The sequence below is a fragment of the Caretta caretta genome, chromosome 11 (genome assembly GCF_965140235.1).
Source record: "Caretta caretta isolate rCarCar2 chromosome 11, rCarCar1.hap1, whole genome shotgun sequence".
In the NCBI taxonomy this organism is placed as follows: domain Eukaryota; kingdom Metazoa; phylum Chordata; order Testudines; family Cheloniidae; genus Caretta; species Caretta caretta.
The window spans coordinates 49,324,863-49,345,412 of NC_134216.1; the positions used below are offsets into that span (position 1 = coordinate 49,324,863).

Below are 20,550 nucleotides of genomic sequence, written 5' to 3' on the forward strand. Positions count from 1 at the left end.
TCTCAGTCTCCATTCGCTCCCATTGTGAATGGGGCACTGTTTGGATCTGGACAATGAGGGGGGTGGTGCTGCAGAGATGGCAGATCACCTTGTTGAAGACAGCAATCAGATGGGGATGAAGAGGGAGAGAGAATCCACACAGATGAACTCTTCTTTGCATGAACTTGCCAATTAGACAAGTGCTTGGTCTCTGCTCAAAGACTTATTTTTTTTTAAGTTTCATCAAAATCCATTCAGATGTTTTTGAATTCTTCATGGGTAAAATAAAATTTACACTTGTCCCATTTGTTCCAGTCAGAAATGTTGTGAATTTACAACTCAACAATGGCTGAATGATTTTGTTCTTACATGGCTTGTTTTGCAGTTCATGGAGATCTGAGAAATTGTTTTAATAGTTTAAGTTATGAGCACAGACAGGGTCCCCCCTTCCCACCCAATATGTGGAACAGAATTTTCTACTGGGTTTCTTTGTTCAATCTACAATTTGCAATGGTATGGACACACATGCAGAGCTGTCTTTGCTCTTTGCATTTTTTAATCAATCTAAAGAGGCTTCAAAACTTGGAGGTGCTGCAAAATACTTCAATTTCATTTAAAAAGCAACAGTTTTACTGTTCCATGAACCTTTAGGAAGTTTGGGACATTGTAAAATCTTCCTTATAGTCACTATATGCTACAAGTCCATTTCAAAGCAGTAGGGAGGGAAAACCAAGACAGGTTTTAGCCCAAAATGTAGGCCACATTCACTTTTCAACACTTCAAAGTTTACGCTTCTCATGATAAATATAAACTGAATATTTTCTTGCTTTGTTTTGTGAATATCACTCAGTCAACAGAATGAAACTTGCTGTGATTTCAATTAAACACTAACAGCTCTCTCCTGTCTATTTTACAATGTAACATATATTAAAAGAAAAAAAAAAAAGATGGACACCAAGACTGTCCCTAATTGTGAAAGATAACCAAAATATTTAGCCCAAATTCCTCTGTCCAACATGAACCTGATATCCAGCCATCACTATTGTAAATTATGTACAGCACAGCTGCTGAATCAGCAAACGAAGCTTATAGGAACTGCTACTATATATTGCTCCCTCCCTATTTGTTGTATACCTATTACTTCATATTTCAAGTATAAATAAATATGTCCAATGTGGAAAATATTGTCCACTGCAGTGGGACCTAATGATTTAAAGCGAAGTGTGCTACTGAATCAGACATGCAGAAGGGACTGTAATGTACAATGTCATTGTCATATGCCATTTTCCTAAGAAAAACATGATTAAAAGCCCATTTTTGCATGTATAATTTCCCTTGTTTTTTTAAAGACTAATTCATATTAACATTGTAGTGTTTCCTCTTCAGTAATTTGCATTGCTATTTTGATTCACTTCACTTTGACATCATCATGGTGTCCCAATAGACTTTCCAAATATAGCCTTATGAACTTCTTACTAAATACAGAATTATCAGAAATAATATGCAACACATGAGAAAGTAATTACTCATGTTTTGTTAATTATCACATTTAAAAGTCTTTGTTCGGTCATGTTTCACTTCTGATAAATATAATATCCTCTACAAAATAAAAACTTAGTTTTCTCAAACATTTTTGTTTCCAGCAGCACAAACATTAAGAACAGGCAGGTATCTTCTAATCCCATCTCTTATTCCTTGCCCACTGCTCACCTTCCACTATCTAGTAATAGTTTTCTTCTTGTAAACAATATGTGCTTATGTTTTCTAATTCTACATACATAAAATATTAAATAGGAGACTTTCCAGTGAATTCAACCAGCTTTGGATAAAACAATGTACACATATGTCAAAACGTATGTGTTTATAGTTTAAAAGTAGAAAATTAGACAGGACAGTGAAGAGGTGACGGAAATGTGGGGGAAGGACAGTAAAGTGGGAGGGACATTGGTCTGCGGGGGCTGTTAGTGGACAAGGGGTCTATGGGAAGTCCAGGAAAGTATCACCTCATATATACCTTAAGATGATGTATTGGAAAGGAGTTCTCCCAAAAGTCTTACAAAGTTAACAGGAGAGCAATTCCCTTCCCGCAGATTAGGGAAGTTCAGAAGAGACACACTGAAAGTGGGTCCTTGTGACAGCTCAACCATTGAATTATTCAATCAAGAGACTGGCTGAGCTGTAGGGTAGTCCTTTTGATGAGAGATGTTTTCATTGTCAATTTCCCCACAAGCAACTTATCCTGCAAAAATCCATGCAGAACCCATTCTACAACAAAGAAAATTGATGCCAAAGTGTGTGCAAAAACTAAAAGTTTTGCAGATTTTAGCATGAATGATTATTCTTCCAAAAATTCATATCAGAAATGCATTCTTTGGTATTTCCTGAGTGCACTATGAGTCACTGCTTAAGATAACAGCAGAACAGAACAGAACGCAGAAGAGGAACTTTTGGGGGCGCACTAGTAATGAAGGATAAGATGAACCGGCTTGGTTGCGCAAAGTAGGATTGGGGGTGAGTTAGCCTAACAGCTGGATCTTAAGAACACTTGAGTCAGAGAGCAACCATCCAGTCACCCCCTAAAATCCAAGCGGGAGGGGGGTCAGTCAGGCCTAGACACCTCTCCCCCATGCCGAGGAGATCTGCAACCAGATAAAGAGGAGACAGGGCCTGTGGAGGAAACAGAGCTTTGAATTGTAACTGTGCAATTTTAAATAACTGTTGATCGGATCACCACTCTGACATGGTAATACTGTACTCACACAGGAGTAGGGAAAGAAAGCAAAAGAAAGTCAATGAGGTTCTTTCCGTCAAGCATGTGGGTGAAACCCAGTAAATCCCAAGGGATGTGGGGGAGGGGGCACTGCAGCATTGTAGAGGTCGCACTGTCTCCCTGCAGCAGCTCTGCCGAGGGTCTTTGGCAATTCAGTCCCATTGGAGCTCCGCCGCAAAGAACTCCTCTGACCACAGCTGCTATTGGAACCCTGCATTAGGAGAGTGAGGCCACAAGGACACAGCATAGCCCCTATGCTATTGAAATTCAAAAGTGAAAGTCAATTCAGTCTTAACTGCAGCCCTGCTAATATTGTTTAAGCGCTGCAGAGTTGTGAAATACAGACAGTGCTACTCTTAAGCATAACTTGATGTCCTGCTCCCATCTCAAACCCCAGCACCACCCTGGTGCAGGGACCCTTCACAGTGGGTGTGCAGCAGCTCTTTCTACACAGCCCCAGTGCAGGACTTCACTGGTGTGGAGGGCTTTAATTTCATAATTAAAATGAAATTAAAAGGTTAATTTCAGCCTAGGTTTGGAAATATTTTCTTCCTGTTTTCACATACTGTAATCCTGTTATGTAACAAAATGAGTCTGTTTTCACCCTTTCCCCTCCCCCATGTGAGCCATATGGCCATTTGCTGAGCATCACAAGACAATAAGTGATGACAGCTGAGGGGTTTTTCTTGTTGTGCTATACACAATAAATCACTAAGGGATTTAGAGAACACTCAGGTAACAAATATATAGAAATTCATTCAGCCAGACTTTTTGATCAAATTGTTAACACCATTTAACTTTACAGTTCATTGTAAAATATGTTTTTGCCCTAGTAGCAATATATTTTTAATGGTATTTTTATGACTATTTTTATAAATTCATAAAATTATGCCATTCAACTAAAGACACCAATAAATAAAGTAGCAATTTTTTAGTGAGCACAATAAGACCTCCATTAACCAACTATTGGAGAGATTGTTATACATGCTTTAAAATGAATAAAAATTTATCCACCACTTAGCTGACAAAATAAAAAATCTACTGTCACAGATCTGGTTGGGCTCCTCCTGCTGGCAGTTTACCACACTGCTGTGAAGGCATTCAGACGCTGAATTCCGGTGTGCTATGTTTCCCTGCATTTCAGTAGGCTACAGCACTGTTTCCTGCTTTGGCCTCTCTGGCACATTTCCTGGGCATCACCTTTCAGTCTGTTACCCCTTCATGGAAATGGGGTCCCAGAAACCCACTTGCCTTAAGCCCCCAGGACAAGATGCCCCAATAACTTAAAAACACCTTCCCCCAGATCGTCACCTGAAGATGTGGACTTTATTTCCCTCTTCAAGAGGCCATGTGGTAGGTATAGCATATACCAACAATGAAATTTTTGGAAATAGTTTGGCAAAAAATATTGCAATTTCTGTGAACCCAAAATTATCTGAGAATTTGTTTTGGTCAATTATTATTATTATTATTATTATTTGAAACTTAGCTGCCGTTCACAAAATGGATAGATGAGGAAGCAGACAACCTTCCTCATAACCTTAAAACCTGTGGTCCAGGCACTCGCCTGGGATGTGGGGCTCTCAGTATCAATTCCCTCCTCTGTCTGATGTGGAGAAAGGGATTTGAACTTGGGTCATGCACATTGCAGGAGAGTGCCTTGAGCATTGGGTGGTAGGGTATTCTGGGGTGGGTGTCTCTCAGTCTCTTCGATTGAAGCCACTGTGTGGTATATTAATAATGTATTATGCATTGAGGAACTTGACCTTGGGTCTCCCACATCCTAGGTGAGTGCCCTAACCACTAGGTTATAGGGCCATATTCTCTCTCTCTGGTCCAATGACTATTCATCAACATTCATAGTGGCAGAATAGCAACACACAGACACTTTGCATAGAAGTCTAGCACATTATTGCTCTTTACTTAAATCACATTTGAAACACAAATCTCTACAAAAAGAATAGATGCACTTTCATGCACTTCCTGCAGTTTTCTCACCACTCCAAAGCATTCTCTGGGCTGAGGTAAGGGTCCTTTGTGGGATCCAGCGTCCATCCCCCTGCAGCTGCATTACTTGAGTTTTGAAACACCTCTCTCCTTGGGTCAGCTTGCTTCCCCTGATTTTGTCTAGTTTGTCCCCTTCTTTCCTCCTGCCTCAACTTCCTGAGTGTCTCTATGAGTCTTCTCCTGGAAGTCCTTTTATAATCTTTTGTTTTTGTCACCTGTGTCTTTTTCCTGATTTGGTATCTTTCCACTTCCCCCTTCTCTTCAGACAGGAGGAGGAAATATATTCTCCCAGCTCATGCAAACTCATTGACCTGACGTAATTTACCTTGGATAGATGGTCAGTGAGTTCTAATGACCCACTTTTGTCTCTGATCATTCATGACACAGCAATTTTCATAGTAACAACTTTGTAACAACAACCAGGATTCATAAGTTGTACAGACAGATTCACAAAATCACCATGTCCACCATATTAGCACAAGAGGCCTATGTGTCAGTTAATTATGTTCTGTTTATTTTCCTACAGAACGATTGTAACTTGTTCTGATTTGTAGGTTTGACTTTGATATATACAAGTGTATGTTTACTGAGCTGTTCAAAGGTACACATAGGCTATGTAATGAACTTCATCATTGGAACATCTGTGTTTTTTATTTTACTTTTACATCTGCATACATCTGGAACCTCAGTATTATGTACTGTACTTGCCATGTAAATATTGATATTGACATTTGAAAGTAATAAACTACAGATAAATAAAGCAAACCAATATTATCTTGGTATTATTTAGGACAGGAAATGTGTGTATTGAGGTGATAATACTAATGGCTCTCACACAGTAAATGTCAATGTTATCATGGCAACCACTCTATGTAATTCTGAAATTGAATAGTGTAATGTTAAAATGCTATAGTTTGGGCCTGATCCAGCTTTCAGTCAAGACATGGAACTCTTTCACTGACTTTAATGGGAACTGAATTGCGTACTTTAAGAGCAAGCACTGCAATGGAGCACAACGTACAATATAGAGGAACCTGCAGAAATGACCCCTCACTTATATTTTTCCTTCTTTGTTCCATTTTCTCCAACATTCTAATTGCTTGTTAGACAATTCAAGGATTTCACGGTGACAAGACAGGGACATAAGGCATCTGTCATTTCTTCATAGACCATAACATAGTTCCAAGCTGATTATCCAATGCCAAACTATGCAGACCAGATTTTTACTGACCTTAGTTCTATCCCAGTGAACTTCTGTTTGTCTAGTTGCTATTCATGCTGTTACTCACTTTAGGTCACAAAGCAGCAATAACTCTACAGAATCCAAATACATTCTCCCTGTTATAAAGAAAGAGAAAAGGACAGTTTTGTTAGGACATCAAAATGTACTACTTATCATAGGAGTTACAGCACGGTGCTCAATAGACAACATGAACCATTTAAATAAAGACAAAAGAATAAACAAGACATACCCTTTCACATATCCAACATTTTGCATAAATCAACTCTCTGCCCGACTTTTCACCTCTAATATAAGGGTGAAACAAAACAAAAAACACTCTTTTTTTTACTTGAGAAAGGTAACTATGAACATTAATATTCACTGACCTAGGGAGACAATAGGTATTTCATGGAGGTATTTCAGTCTCTCATCAGTGGGCCCTTAACTGGCATACCCGAAAAGAAAGGTGGCTCAGAGCCGAACCCTCAAAGTTCAAGGATATCTCCTAAATACAACATTGCTGTTTTGGTTCATCTCCAGTGTTTCTGCTAGGGATGGGAAATAATTTTAGACATTATGCAATAATTAAATTGCTGCTGTCTCTTGGGAAGAATATTTTATATGCTTTAAAAAAAAACAGATAGCCAATTTTGATTTTCTCTTGCACTTTCTGGTTCACACCAACAGTCAAATTGCTCAAAAAAGACATAAAAACATAAGAAAGGAAGTTCACTAATGCCTTATTAAAAGTCCTGGAGAATTGAATAGCTAAGAAACCATTACAGTCTTACAGAAATTGCTCTAGAATCCTAGGGCTACCTTTGTACTCCCTCATGTCCAAGGGGAGCCAGAGGCCAATTTGTCCCTCCCCCACTGGTAATTTAATTTTTCTAGGAGCATTCGATCTGCACAGAAGAGCCAGAGCACATTATACTCCATGCTTATGTCCTCACAACCCTGACACACCATGCACACCATCCAGGGACTCCTTCATGCAATGTGAATCCCTACTTGCTTTCCAGCTCCCTAGTTTTTGATAAAGAAATATATCCTTTCTATAGAAATTTCAACCGATTCTATAAATTTTGAGAGAATAGTATCCCTGCTACGGAATTCTACAGTTTGTTTTAAAGGTCATCATCATTCTCTATTAACTTCCCCAGAACTTAACTGTGGTAAATGAAGAGAGGGGGTAGCTCCCTTTTATGGACACCCAGCCAGCCAGTAGCTATTGAATCCCTCTTAGTAGCTGTTCTCTAATTGCTCTACCTGTAAAGGGTTAAAAAGTCTCACTGCGATGCATAGGTAAAAAGAAGTGAGTGAGCACCTGGCCAAAAGAGCAAATGGGAAGGCTAGAGCTTTTTAAAATTGAACAAAGACTCCCTTTTGTCTGTTTGCTGTTGTTCTTGGGGAGAGGCAGACAGGGAGCAGTTATGCTGTGAGAAGCTTAGGCCAGATACAAAAAATCATTGCACAGACAATCCAGGAAGTTTTTGGAAAGTGTAGGGGACAATTTCCTGGTGCAAGTGCTGGAGGAACCAACTAGGGGCAGAGCTCTTCTTGACCTGCTGCTCACAAACTGGGAAGAATTAGTAAGGGAAGCAAAAGTGGATGGGAACCTGGGAGGCAGTGACCATGAGATGGTCAAGTTAAGGATCCTGACACAGGGAAGAAAGGAAAGCAGCAGAATACGGACCCTGGACTTCAGAAAAGCAGACTTAGACTCCCTCAGGGAACTGATAGGCAGGATCCCATGGGAGAATAACATGAGGGGGAAAGGAGTCCAGGAGAGCTGGCTGTATTATAAAGAATCCTTATTGAGGTTACAGGGACAAACCATCCCGATGTGTAGAAAGAATAGTAAATATGGCAGGCGACCAGCTTGGCTTAACAGTGAAATCCTTGCTGATCTTAAACACAAAAAAGAAGCTTACAAGAAGTGGAAGATTGGACAAATGACCAGGGAAGAGTATAAAAATATTGCTTGGGCATGCAGGAGTGAAATCAGGAAGGCCAAATCACACCAGGAGTTGCAGCTAGCAAGAGATGTAAAGAGTAACAAGAAGGGTTTCTTCAGGTATGTTAGCAACAAGAAGAAAGTGAAGGAAAGTGTGAGCCCCTTACTGAATGATGGAGGCAACCTAGTGACCGCAGATGTGGAAAAAGCTAATGTACTCAATGCTTTTTTTGCCTCTGTCTTCACGAACAAGGTCAGCTCCCAGACTATTGCACTTGGCAACACAGCACGGGGAGGAGGTGACCAGCCCTCTGTGGAGAAAGAAGTGGTTCGGGACTATTTAGAAAAGCTGGACGAGCACAAGTCCATGGGGCCAGATGCACTGCATCTGAGAGTGCTAAAGGAGTTGGCGGACGTGATTGCAGATCCATTGGCCATTATGTTTGAAAACTCATGGTGATCGGGGGAAGTCCCGGATGACTGGAAAAAGGCTAATGTAGTGCCCATCTTTAAAAAAGGGAAGAAGGAGGATCCTGGAAACTACAGCCAGTCAGCCTCACCTCAGTCCCTGGAAAAATCATGGAACAGGTCCTCAAGGAATCAATTCTGAAACACGTAGAGGAGAGGAAAGTGATCAGGAATCGTCAGCATGGATTCACCAAGGGCAAGTCATGCCATGACTAATCTAATTGCCTTCTATGACAAGATAACTGGCTCTGTGGATGAGGGGAAAGCAGTGGACTTGTTGTTCCTTGACTTTACCAAAGCTTTTGACACGGTCTCCCACAGTATTCTTGCCAGTAAGTTAAAGAAGTATGGGCTGGATGAATAGACTATAAGGTGGACAGAAAACTGGCTAGATTGTTGGGCTCAACAGGTAGCGATCAATCGCTCCATGTCTAGTTGGCAGCCGGTATCAAGCAGAGTGCCCCAAGGGTCAGTCTTCGGGCCGGTTTTGTTCAATATCTTCATAAATGATCTGGAGGATGGTGTGGATTGCACCCTCAGCAAGTTTGCAGATGACACTAAACTGGGAGGAGAGGTAGATACGCTGGAGGGTAGGGATAGGATACAGAGGGACCTAGACAAATTAGAGGATTGGGCCAAAAGAAATCTGATGAGGTTCAACAAGGACAAGTGCAGAGTCCTGCACTTAGGACAGAAGAATCCCATGCACCACTACAGACTAGGGACCGAATGGCTCGGCAGCAGTTCTGCAGAAAAGAGCTAGGGCTTACAGTGGATGAGAAGCTGGATATAAGTCAACAGTGTGCTCTTGTTGCCAAGAAGGCCAATGGCATTTTGGGATGTATAAGTAGGAGCATTGCCAGCAGATCGAGGGACATGATCATTCCCCTCTATTCCACATTGGTGAGGCCTCATCTGGAGTACTGTGTCCAGTTTTGGGCCCCACACTACAAGAAGGATGTGGAAAAATTGGAAAACGTTCAGCAGAGGGCAACAGAAATTATTAGGGGACTGGAACACATGACTTATGAGGAGAGGCTGAGAGAACTTGGATTGTTTAGTCTGCGGAAGAGAAGAATGAGGGGGGATTTGATAGCTGCTTTCAACTACCTGAAAGGGGGTTCCAAAGAGGATGGATCTAGACTGTTCTCAGTGGTAGCAGAAGGCAGAACAAGGAGTAATAGTTTCAAGTTGCAGTGGGGGAGGTTTAGGTTGGATATTAGGAAAAACTTTTTCACTAGGAGGGTGGTGAAACACTGGAATGGGTTACCTAGGGAGGTAATGGAATCTCCTTCCTTAGAAGTTTTTAAGGTCAGGCTTGACAAAGCCCTGGCTGGGATGATTTAGTTGGGGATTGGTCCTGCTTTGAGCATGGGGTTCTGCCTTCCAACCCTGATATTCTATGATTCTATGATTAGTATCATACCTAGAAACTACTCATTTAAAACCCCAGATATGTAAGATCAGGAATGTCTAGGATGACGCGATTGGGTTTCTCTCTTTGTATTTCTTTATGGCTTGTGGACTCCTCTGTGCTAACCGCAGGTGCTTTTGTTTTGCTTGTAACCTTTAAGCTGGACCTCAAGGAAGCTATTCTTAATGCTTAATCCTTATAATTTTTTTAATTAAAACCCTGTGTTCCCAGATGTTTTTTTTTCTCTTTTTTTTAATTAATAACATTTACCTTTCAGAATAGAATTGGATTTTTGTGTTTTAAGAGGTTTGTGCACATGGTGTTTAATTAGCTTGTGGGAACAGCTGATTTCCTTTGTTTTTGTTTCTCTGCTCTTCCCCAGAGGGGGGTTGAAAGGGCTTCAAGGTCCCCCACAGGAAGGAATTCCCAAGTAACCCTTCCTGGGTTCTCAAATGGGTTTTGCACTTGGGTGGTGGCAGCATCTACCCATCCAAGGTCAGAGAGAAGGTGTAACCTTGGAAGTTTAATACAAGCCTGGAGTGGCCAGTATTAATTTTTAGAATCCTTGTGGGCCCTCACCTTCTGCACTCAAAGTACCAGAGTGGGGAATCAGCCTTGACATTAACTGTTAAGGAACTGTGTGAGAGCTGGTTCTTGCTGGATATCCCCACAAACACCCAATTTTCCAGAGCATCCAAACTAAACAGAACCTCTGAATTTTTTTCCATTCATCTATCACGAATGGCAACCTACTGTAGTTAGTAGCTATACTTAGAGGGGAAGGATGAGTTCCATTTTACATTTGAAAAGCAGTTAATCAGTGCAGAAATAGTGTACCAAGAAGTGATGCTTCGTTTTAGAAGCATGTAGAAGTGGATAATTCTCCATATATGTAGACAGAAAGCAGGCTGATGTCCTAATGAAAGTGTGAAGACCGCAGATCCCTATTTATACCTTAATGAAGAATTTAGTCATTTGGTCACTTGAATGCCACAGTAAAAAAGATCTTTATCAGACACAGCCTCATATCTGAGTTTTAATGAGACTGTTTCCTATTAGAAGTCAATTTAACTTAAATTCCTTTCCCCAGCTTTATCCTTTGCTAACTGGGAACAGCCAAGAGTAAACACAGCTTCTAGATCTAATTCAACATTCTGAACTGATTAACTAAAATCTTTCTGAGCAAACATAATATTGTTACATATTTTCACAAGATTACTGAAGGATTACTAAATGCTGTAGGATTTTCTCACTTGAGGAGCAGGATACACTGGGACATGTCCAAGCCTACATTAGTGGGATTTTTCAACATTTGCCTTATCAACTAGATTATCAGAATAAGTAAAATAATTTCAAGTGTCAGATCAGTTTAAGAGGTTGCAACAACCACCACAGCAAAGAGCAACTAAAAAAATGTCCCATATTATGGAACGCTTGACAATAATCAGTAGCCTATACTTTCCTTACTGAAACAGTCAGATAATTGTTTTCTAAGTGTAAGAGAAGAAAAAATGTTCTAAAGGAGAAAAACATGCCAGCCAAAGGTGCTTTGGGAAAAGTGTAGTATAAGCAAGATTAAGATTTTGTCATGGGTAGTTTTAGTAAAATATCCATGGACAGGTCACAGTTAATTAACAAAAATTCAGGGAAGCCCAAACCTGTCCCTGACTTTTACTAAAAATAGAGGTGGTCAGGGAAGGGATACCCAGCCCCAGCTGCTGCTCCCAACAGCGGCTCTGGGGTCTGCGTGTGGGAGTGGACAGATTACATTACAGGTTGGCTGTGACATAAAAAGTTTGGGGACCACTACTCTATGCAATTTAGATGCAACATATAACCAACTAAATATAAGGCTGGAGTACATGCAGTTAAGCTGTCTCTTGTGCTGAAATAAAATCTCATTTCCTTAGGGAAACACCAACTTGCCAGGTATTTAAAGAAATACCATTCTTGCTTTAACAAATCCACTAATTATCTGTGAAATTCTCAGTTATTTTCCTGTGGCCTGTAAACCTAAAAATGCAAAGTGTTAATTGGAAAGTGTTAGTTCATTTGTTTTAAATGGATTCTTCCAACAACAAATAATAAATTGTTATTTTATTATTCTCTTAGCATTTGTTGAAAAGACTGGCTCATAGAATAAGAATCTGGTTCTCTCTCTCTCTTTCTATGCTTTTACTATTCTGGGCAGAAGTAAAAGAAAAGCCACATCATAACAGTCAGACAGCACAGAGGGCTAGTCAAGATACATTCGAGTGGTTTGTGATCGTCATATTGGCAGATTGCTTAAAAAGAACATCATGTTAATGGCAGCCTGGCATCATAGCAGCACAGGTGGAGAGCATTCAATGCTGCCTCACTGCAGGTGGGAGGACTAGTGATTGATATTGGAAGTGAAGGTGGAGAATGAACTCAGAAGTGATGTGCAATATGTGGACACTACATGGGAAAATAAATTGTCCTGGCAGAACTGACTGGAGTAACTGGAGCAGCACTGCAGTTCTAGCCTTGCTTCCTGATAACGTGGCCACCCCAGGACTGCCTCTTAACGAAGGAGGATTCCCATCACAGGGAGCTATGGAGAGGCAGTGGAAGAATAATATAAAACAGGATATTAACCAATGGATTTTTCATTGGGTATGGGGATGCCTATGCAGCCTGTTCACTCCTTCCCTCGCCAATCCACTACCCATGCCAGCCCCAGATTCCCAGAACCACTGTGCATCCTCTGTGGCAGGCACAGAGGCAGCCTGCTGCATGAGGAAGGGAGATTCACATGCAGAGGGAACCATTCACGTGTGGGTCACAAATTCTCTGTAGTGGATAGGGTCTCCTGAGGTATATTATAGGTCCACCTCCCAACATGTGTTTATGGCCACTTCATAAACATGACAGGGAGACCACTTGTGTGTTAATATCTTGTCTGTTTATTCAGTGCTTCCCTCAACTCCCTCAGGTCTAGTTTTATGGTACATATTACATTGAATAGTAACTCCTTCTCAAAGGCAATGGCATCTCTTAGTTCTTATTAGGATTGGTTGAAAACCAAAATTCCATTTTCATTAAAAACATTGAAAGGAACAAAAATATATAGTTTTGTCTAAAGCATTTAAGGTGAAATCAAACAAATGAAAAGAAAATGTTTGTTTTGGTTGAAAAGTGATCCTTCATTGTACAATTTTCAGATGCCTCTTGTTCTTATATAAACCATCGAAGACAATGTATAAACCAGCTAAGACAGTGTATTTGCCAAGTAATCCAAAGTTATTTCTGTTGTTGTAGAAGTCTTGTTTTCCAGTGATAACTGCCCCCAGAATGGCTTCTGATAAGGATTTCTATCCAGTCCTGTATCAATTCTGCCACAGCATGGACTGATGCTATAGAAAGGAACAGTGAACTACAGAACCCAACGATAGCTATTTACAATACTTTATTCTGCTGGGCAGACCTTAAACCTTGCCCTTTTGCAAGTTCTTTTTTTCTTTTTTTTTTGGCAGGCGCAAGAAAGAAGGCAGCTATGTTTCTGTTGTATGCTTATTCTGAGCTCTTTTTAATACATCTAAAATGTATGCCTGCAAGGTAACCCTCTGCTGATATGAAGACAATTTTTGGTGACCCATAAAATTTAGAATTTAATCCATTTATTTTTGTTAACTTTAATTCCTACTGTGACCATCACTGCTCACTGCAATTTAACACATACTGCACACTTTAATATAGCTGAAGCAATGGGCTCTGGATCCTTTGAACAAATGACCATATTGAACGATCTGTTCAAGTGACTGACTTTTCCTGTTTTTTTCTTAGTCACAGAGGGTACTGTATGTGAAAAGCTGTTTGAAGATTGTCCTTGGAGTCATGAAACTAAGAAGATGCAGCTTTCAAAGCAATGATACTTAGAATTTCTGTTTTCCTTCCAAAAAGATTACAGAGCTACAAGAAGGTAAAGTTGAAACATCTGGTTTATATTGGTCAATCTTTAAAAACATAGGTATTCATATGCACACACATACTAAATTAAATAAGAGAACTATTATGTTCATATAGAAGAGGGATGTCTTTCCGGGTGAAATTCCAGCTCCACTGAAGTGATTGGGAATTTTACCACTGACCTCTGTTATGCACTTTGAAAACTTGTTAAACAAGTATTTGATTTGTTATAATTGTCTGCTTATTTCATTTAGAATATATGTACAGCCATATATCTAAAACTATGAAGGATAAAATTGGAAAAAGTGCAGGGAAGGGCAACAAAAATGATGAGGGGTATGGGACAGCTTCCATCTGATAGGGAATCAAAAAGACTGTGACTGCTCAGCTTAGAAAAGTAACGAGTAAGAGGGGGATATGATAGGAGGTCTATAAAATCATGAATGGTGTGGAAAAAGTGAATAGGGGAGTGTTATTTACCCGTTCACATAACACAAGAATCGGGGGTAACCCAATGAAATTAATAGGCAGCAGGTTTAAAACAAACAAAAGGAAATACTTCTTCACACAACACACACTCAACCTGCGAAATTCCTTGCCAGGGGATGTTGTAAAGGCGAAAAGTATAACTGGGTTCATGAAAGAATTAGATAAGTCCATGGATGGTAGGTTCATAAATGGGTATTAGCCAAGATGATCAGGGATGCAACCTCATGCTTTGGGTGCCCCATAACCTCTAATTGCCAGAAGCTGGGACTGGATGACAGGGGATGGATCACTCGATAAGTTGCCCTGTTCTGTTCATTCCTTCTGAAGCATCTGGCATCAGCTACTGTCAGAAGACAGGTTACTGGGCTCGATGGACCATTGGTCTGACCCAGTATGGCCATTCTTATGTTCTTATATTTATACAAGTACAGACACAACTCATATCAGATAATGAAAGGAATGCCAATTTTATTTATAGGAGAACAATGAGTAAAATAAACTAATCCAGCATCTTTATGGCTTAACAATAATTATTTGTGAATGCATACTAAAAAAAGTTTTCACGGTTAGCCCCATTTTTAAATTCCTGCTTCGTAAATTTTAATAAAGTTTATGTTATAAAGGTCTGAATTTTAAGTTGTTTGCTACAGGTGCATCAAGTATTTCATATTACATTTTAGCACTGGGGGGCAAAACATGTTCTGTCTATATAAGAATTGCCAGTATAACCTGGATTGAGTGATCATGAAAAAAAAGTTAGTATGATTCCAAATGCTGGACTGCTTTTGCTGCCAGTACATTTGAAAACCAGAAACGTATTAGTGACCTTATTGCAAACAATTCTTTTCTGAGTTTTAGGTTCTTTCTGCAGCGTTGAGCACTGTGGGTAAAACACAGTCCTACCCCAATGACGTCTGGTCTTCCAGAGCAGATGGGACCAAATAATGTTTTAACAGTGCTCTTGAATTTTGTGTTAGAGTACGTCCACACTGGCAAGTTTCTGCGCCACAAGCTCTACCACTTTTATTAAAACGCTGGAATTAAACCGCTGTTGCGTGTCCACACTGTGCTGCTTGTGACGCTGGAGCACATCCACATTAGCAGCTCTTGCAACACCAAAGACAGCCGGGCACAGTGGTAGCTCTCCCACTGCGCAGCTGACCACAGGGCGCTTTGGGAAGGGTTTGCAATGCCTCCTGGGACAGGCACGGCGTCCAACAAACCCCATTATTCCATGGGCATCCTACTACATTGCCATTGCTTTTCAACTGAAGGGTGGGGGCAGAGAGTGTGTGCGACAGGAAGTGTGTGTGTGTGGGGGGAGACAGTGTGTTCTGGGGGAAAGAGAGTGTGTCAGCACACTGTCTTTTAAGTTCAGACAGTGGCAGGAAGCAACCAGTCCTGAGGCAGGGGAGGGGGATACCCCGACATCAGCCCCCACCTCCCTCCCTGCACTCTCTGCACAGCAATCTCTCTCTCTCTCACACACACACACACCTCTGTGTTCAACAACACAAGCATTCCACATTAATGGTTTGCATTGTGTCCCAGAGCAGATCAGCACAGCACACAACAGCTGTCAGAAATGGTGCTTTGAAAGGGGAGGGCGCATGACTCCAAGGCAGCCAAGTTCAAAACAATGAGCAGAGCAGTCACTTGAGGCACTATGGGACAGCTCCCGAGGCCAATTACAGCGCAGAAAGCAATCAAGTGTTCACATGGCAACGGAGCGCCAGAGTCTTTGTGCAAATAGCCTTACGACTCTTGTCGACGTGGTTTTTTTTGCAGAGCTGCAACCGAGGAGTTTCTGCGCAGAAAGTGGCTTGGCAGTGGTGTACAGTTTGAGCACAAAAAGGTGCTTTACTTCAGAGAAACTTGCCAGTGTAGACAAACCCTTAACCTTTTAAAGTCCAAGGGTGCATCTTATTTTACTTCAGAAAAGAACCATATGGCTCTCTCTATATATGAAATACTACCACTAAACCTACTGAAACACAAGCATTGCTTTCTTTATTGGTCTAGTTTCCTTGTACAAGCAACTAACCAGACAGAACCCTAGGTGGCTTATGAAATGTCACAAGATCACAGCCAGAGGTAGTATACACCACACAGTGTGCAGTAAATCCAGGTGTAGTATCTAAAAGATTAGCAGTAAAATGTTATTACATCTAAATTTACTTTCATATTGCTTTGTTAGTTTTCATATAATGCTTGTGCATTTAAATGGTATTTAACAAGAGAGCAGGAAACATATTCTGCCATTTGTAAATGGTAGTCACTTTTGAGGACAAGATCTACTCTAACTTACACTGACCTGCCAATGACTCAAAGTCAGTCAAAAGTAGTGAGAGAGTAACCGAGCTCTGGCTACTCCCATTTCTCCCCAGTGCAAGCCCCAGGACACACTGCACACTGAGGATTCTTGAGAGATAGTGAAGAACCCCAGGAATTCTGCGTCTCCAGCACTATTCCCTGGTGGCCGGAATTGATAGTATTACATCCCCTCTATACTACTGGAACAGCACAAAGGCCCAGAACACAATGGAGAATTTGGCCCTCAGTGTTTGTTTTGTATACAGTGCTCACTGTCTGAAAGAGCTAGTCATGTCTCATGGAAAACTGGGAAAGCATCCCATGTAGGAACAAATACTACTAGTATATCAGGTGTGTGTATTTTTCCACCTTTGAGCCGTATCATTAAAAAATATTTGCATAAATACAGGATACTTTCTGTTGTTCGATTCAATGCCCAGCTCTTTATCCTGGAGTCCAGGAACAGACATCGCTTGTGACATTCTCGCGTTTCCAAAGAAGTCACGTGGCTGACATCATAACTAGAAAATAATAAGATAGACCAAATTCAGCCTTCGTGTAGGAAAGTGCAACTTCCTTTGAGTTCAAGCTAGTCATGCCTTCTCATGGTGCTCTGATTTGAAATGAAGAATAAGTAGCAGAAGCAAACAAGATTTATTGGGAAACCTTTATTTTTACACAATAGGAGTAAAATAGCAAATTTGTAACAGTACTACAATGTCAAATGGCTAGGGTTTAATCAGATACTAAGGGCCAAATTCCCTGCTATGTCCAATCTCCACTCAGCTTAGAGATGTAAAGGAGCTGGCTGTGGCTCCCTGATAATCAGGCCAGCTCTACATCTTGGTCTCTGCCCCACCATTCATTGGAACAGCCTCAGATCTGCACTCAACTACACCCACCGGTAATGGTTCCTGAAGAACTCTCTGTCAGCTGAAAATGGCCAGAGTTCAACAGCACTCCATTCATACTCCTTACCACACCAGTCTGTCCCCAGCAGCAAGGCCAGGAGGGAGTGAGATATGATGGCTGTACTCTGGCTGAGGACTCCTCTATGCTGTGGAGATCTGTCCATCAGTTTCTTAGCCCTTGCAAACTGCAAGAGTACTGAATGCTTTCAACTCACTGAGTGCCATCAACATATTGAACTCACTAGTGGTTGAGTGTAGTTAGGATTGGATCCAAATCGAAAGTGATCAAAAGTCTGTACCAACTATCATGTAGTTGGTGAACTATATGAAGTGAATTTATAGTATCAGTTCAGATATGTCCACATCACAAAAATTAGCATAAAATTCTATCTTCATAGACAGATACTCTTATCCAAAGACACTGGGAGTTTTTCGACTGATCAGCGAACACTGGATCAGGTCCAGATTCAGCAGAGAAGCCAAGTATGGAATGAATTTTCCTCCATTCCTTGACACTGTCCCTAAAGAATAAGATTTAATATGATAATATTTGGGCAGTTTGCATCACTGCCTAAGTTGTATCTGTTTTCATAGAGGATTTCTAGCACTTTCAGTCCAACAACTTTTATTAGTTTTAAACTCACTTTTGGAGGTGGAGGGGCAACCATCGTTGAATTAAAATGAAAGCCAGCATTCTACTCAAATATGTAATATAGAGTAATTGAATTTTAACAAGACTGATCTTATTTCAAGATCAAAACCAAAATCACCTTACAGAGATATCACAGATTTTGATCAGTTCTTGACATAATGTAAAATCAATGAAACATTGAAACTAAAGCATCCACAGATGTGTTTTACAAAGCTCCTAATTGGTTAGTCAGGCTTCAAAGTCACACTTTTTGATTTGTTGTGAACTTTTGTGCTCCTGTCTAGGATAATTGGGCTACTAACTATGAATTTTGGTAGCCTATAAAGACAGCCTTGATCTGCAATTGTTTAATTTCCTTTTGCTAAAATTTTAAAGCAATGCTTAGATACAGCCTACATTTCATACCAGTGAAATAACATTATGAAGTACCTAAATACCACAACGTTCTCATCAACCCTGACATTTTAAAGTGAATTACAACAGCTGTTCTATGTTAAAGGGACATTTTAATCAAATCCACCTTTGATAAGCAGGAAAGGTAAACATGACCAGGCTGCTAATGTACATGCTGTCCCATTAACTTTAACGCAGTGGGTTACGATGGCAATTTATTTCTGGTCATCAGATACCTTGTGTATACTCTGCCTTCAAAACAGCATACCCAGCAGTCAGTCTCTTCCTGTCATCCTACTAAGGCATAACCTCAATCAGTCTTACATTTGTTAGGGAAAAAACATAGGGCTAATCAACCTCATTTGTACGGGAAAGTGTGTGTGTGGGGGGGGGGGATCCAGAAGGGACAAAAGGGGGTCAACCATACTTTGCTGAACACAGTGGTATCTTTGCCTTGACTTCAGTGGGAACAGAATCAAACTCTGGGAGGGGAGTGCAACTGACATGCAGCCAGATAATTGTGGCTAGAGTCATTTAGATAATTAGCAAAATTTTTTAATTTTAATTTAAAATAATTTTGTGAATACAGACTAACATGGCTGTTACTCTGAAACCTTAGATAATTAGGAAACACTAGCTGGTTGGCAATGAAGAGACATTCCTGCCATCCTATTTTAATGAAATCTTGTCTTTCAGTTATAGGCAGTCCTCCTTTAAGGAAAGCTGTGAAGTACCAGGATGTATTTCAATAACTACATCTGACTACAAAGAACAGTTTTCTCAATATTTTTATATTTAATCCTTAATAGATATTAACAGCCAGACTGAAAGTTGCCATCTTGATAGTCTGAGTATGTAGAGTAGAACCCAGAGAATGTAGCCCTAGTGGAATGTACAACAAAGTTGTTTGCAAGTTATATGATATTGCATTGCAAGGTATATTGCATTTTTGTAAAAGAATAATCATCATCGCACCAAAGTATAGCTACTTCTGGGAAACATTTCAAGGGCAGCTTATACTGATAGACTAATGCAGTTATAAAGCTGGTCTTTACCTATATGTAAAAGACTTTTAATATTGTATATTATAGATTTAAATACAATTACTATTTAAATCATCCACATGCCTGATGCTGCAAACTCATATGGGTGGGCAGATTCCTGTGCTTATATGCAGCCCCTCACCTTACATTAAAGTTTTCAATGAGATTCCACATAAGCTTCAGTTATCATAACTAGGGTCTGATCTTGCATTCCTTGTGCATCCAAACTCCTGTTGAGTTCAGTGATTTGTAAAGAATTCAAGGTCAGGACTTTCATCAATGCAATTTCCCCTTTATCACTGAATTTCTAGGAGCTGGTTCCACACATCTGCCTGGCACTAATATGCAGTGCTCATGGAATCTAAGAACAGCAGCCATGATAGGAAAAATGGAACAGATTACAAATTTGTTAAGATGAGGCGGTCTTTGACTGCTTAACATTGCTTCATTAGTATATCTTTAACTGGTGTACAAAAGCAGGCTCTAGATAACTGCTTTAATCAGGGTAATAGAAAAACATGTTTCTGTCTGCTCCCTAACATCTGATTTAAGAGAAATATTTAGTAGGGAGGCCTTAAAGGCATTTCTAAGCTATTAAATTTGTATAGTTGGTTTTGCAAAATGATTTGGGAGTCATACAAAGCACTGCAAGTTTCCAGTTTGTGCACTCAGGCACAAAATCTATTTACCTGTCCTTGTATCATGATAATGATAATAATGAAATAACAAACAATATTTTATTCGCCCACCAAAAAAATATTATTTACCTTGTGAGAGTGAATGAGCAGAGCTTCTCAATGCTGATGTGTTCTATATTATTCTAAAGGGACCATCAATTTAAAATAATTAAAAAACAAAACAGAAGTAGTTTTAGGCAGTAGTTACAAATTCTCCAGCCAAATTTTGAAGTTTCACAATCACATTTTCTTATTTTCAAACATGCTTCTCTCTCTCTTTTTGCTGTGTGAAAGAGGCATACAAACAGAGGAAACTGACTAAGGC

The 20,550-nt window shown here is 40.2% G+C and overlaps 1 long non-coding RNA gene across 1 annotated transcript in view; it reads right to left on the minus strand.

Annotated features, from left to right (window-relative positions):
* Positions 1–20,550, minus strand: part of LOC142068560 (uncharacterized) — a 469,584-nt gene that overhangs the window by 278,910 nt on the left and 170,124 nt on the right. The window contains exon 2 of the long non-coding RNA XR_012664397.1: positions 5,988–6,094. This is a non-coding gene — a long non-coding RNA (uncharacterized LOC142068560). The remainder of the gene's footprint in view (positions 1–5,987; positions 6,095–20,550) is intronic.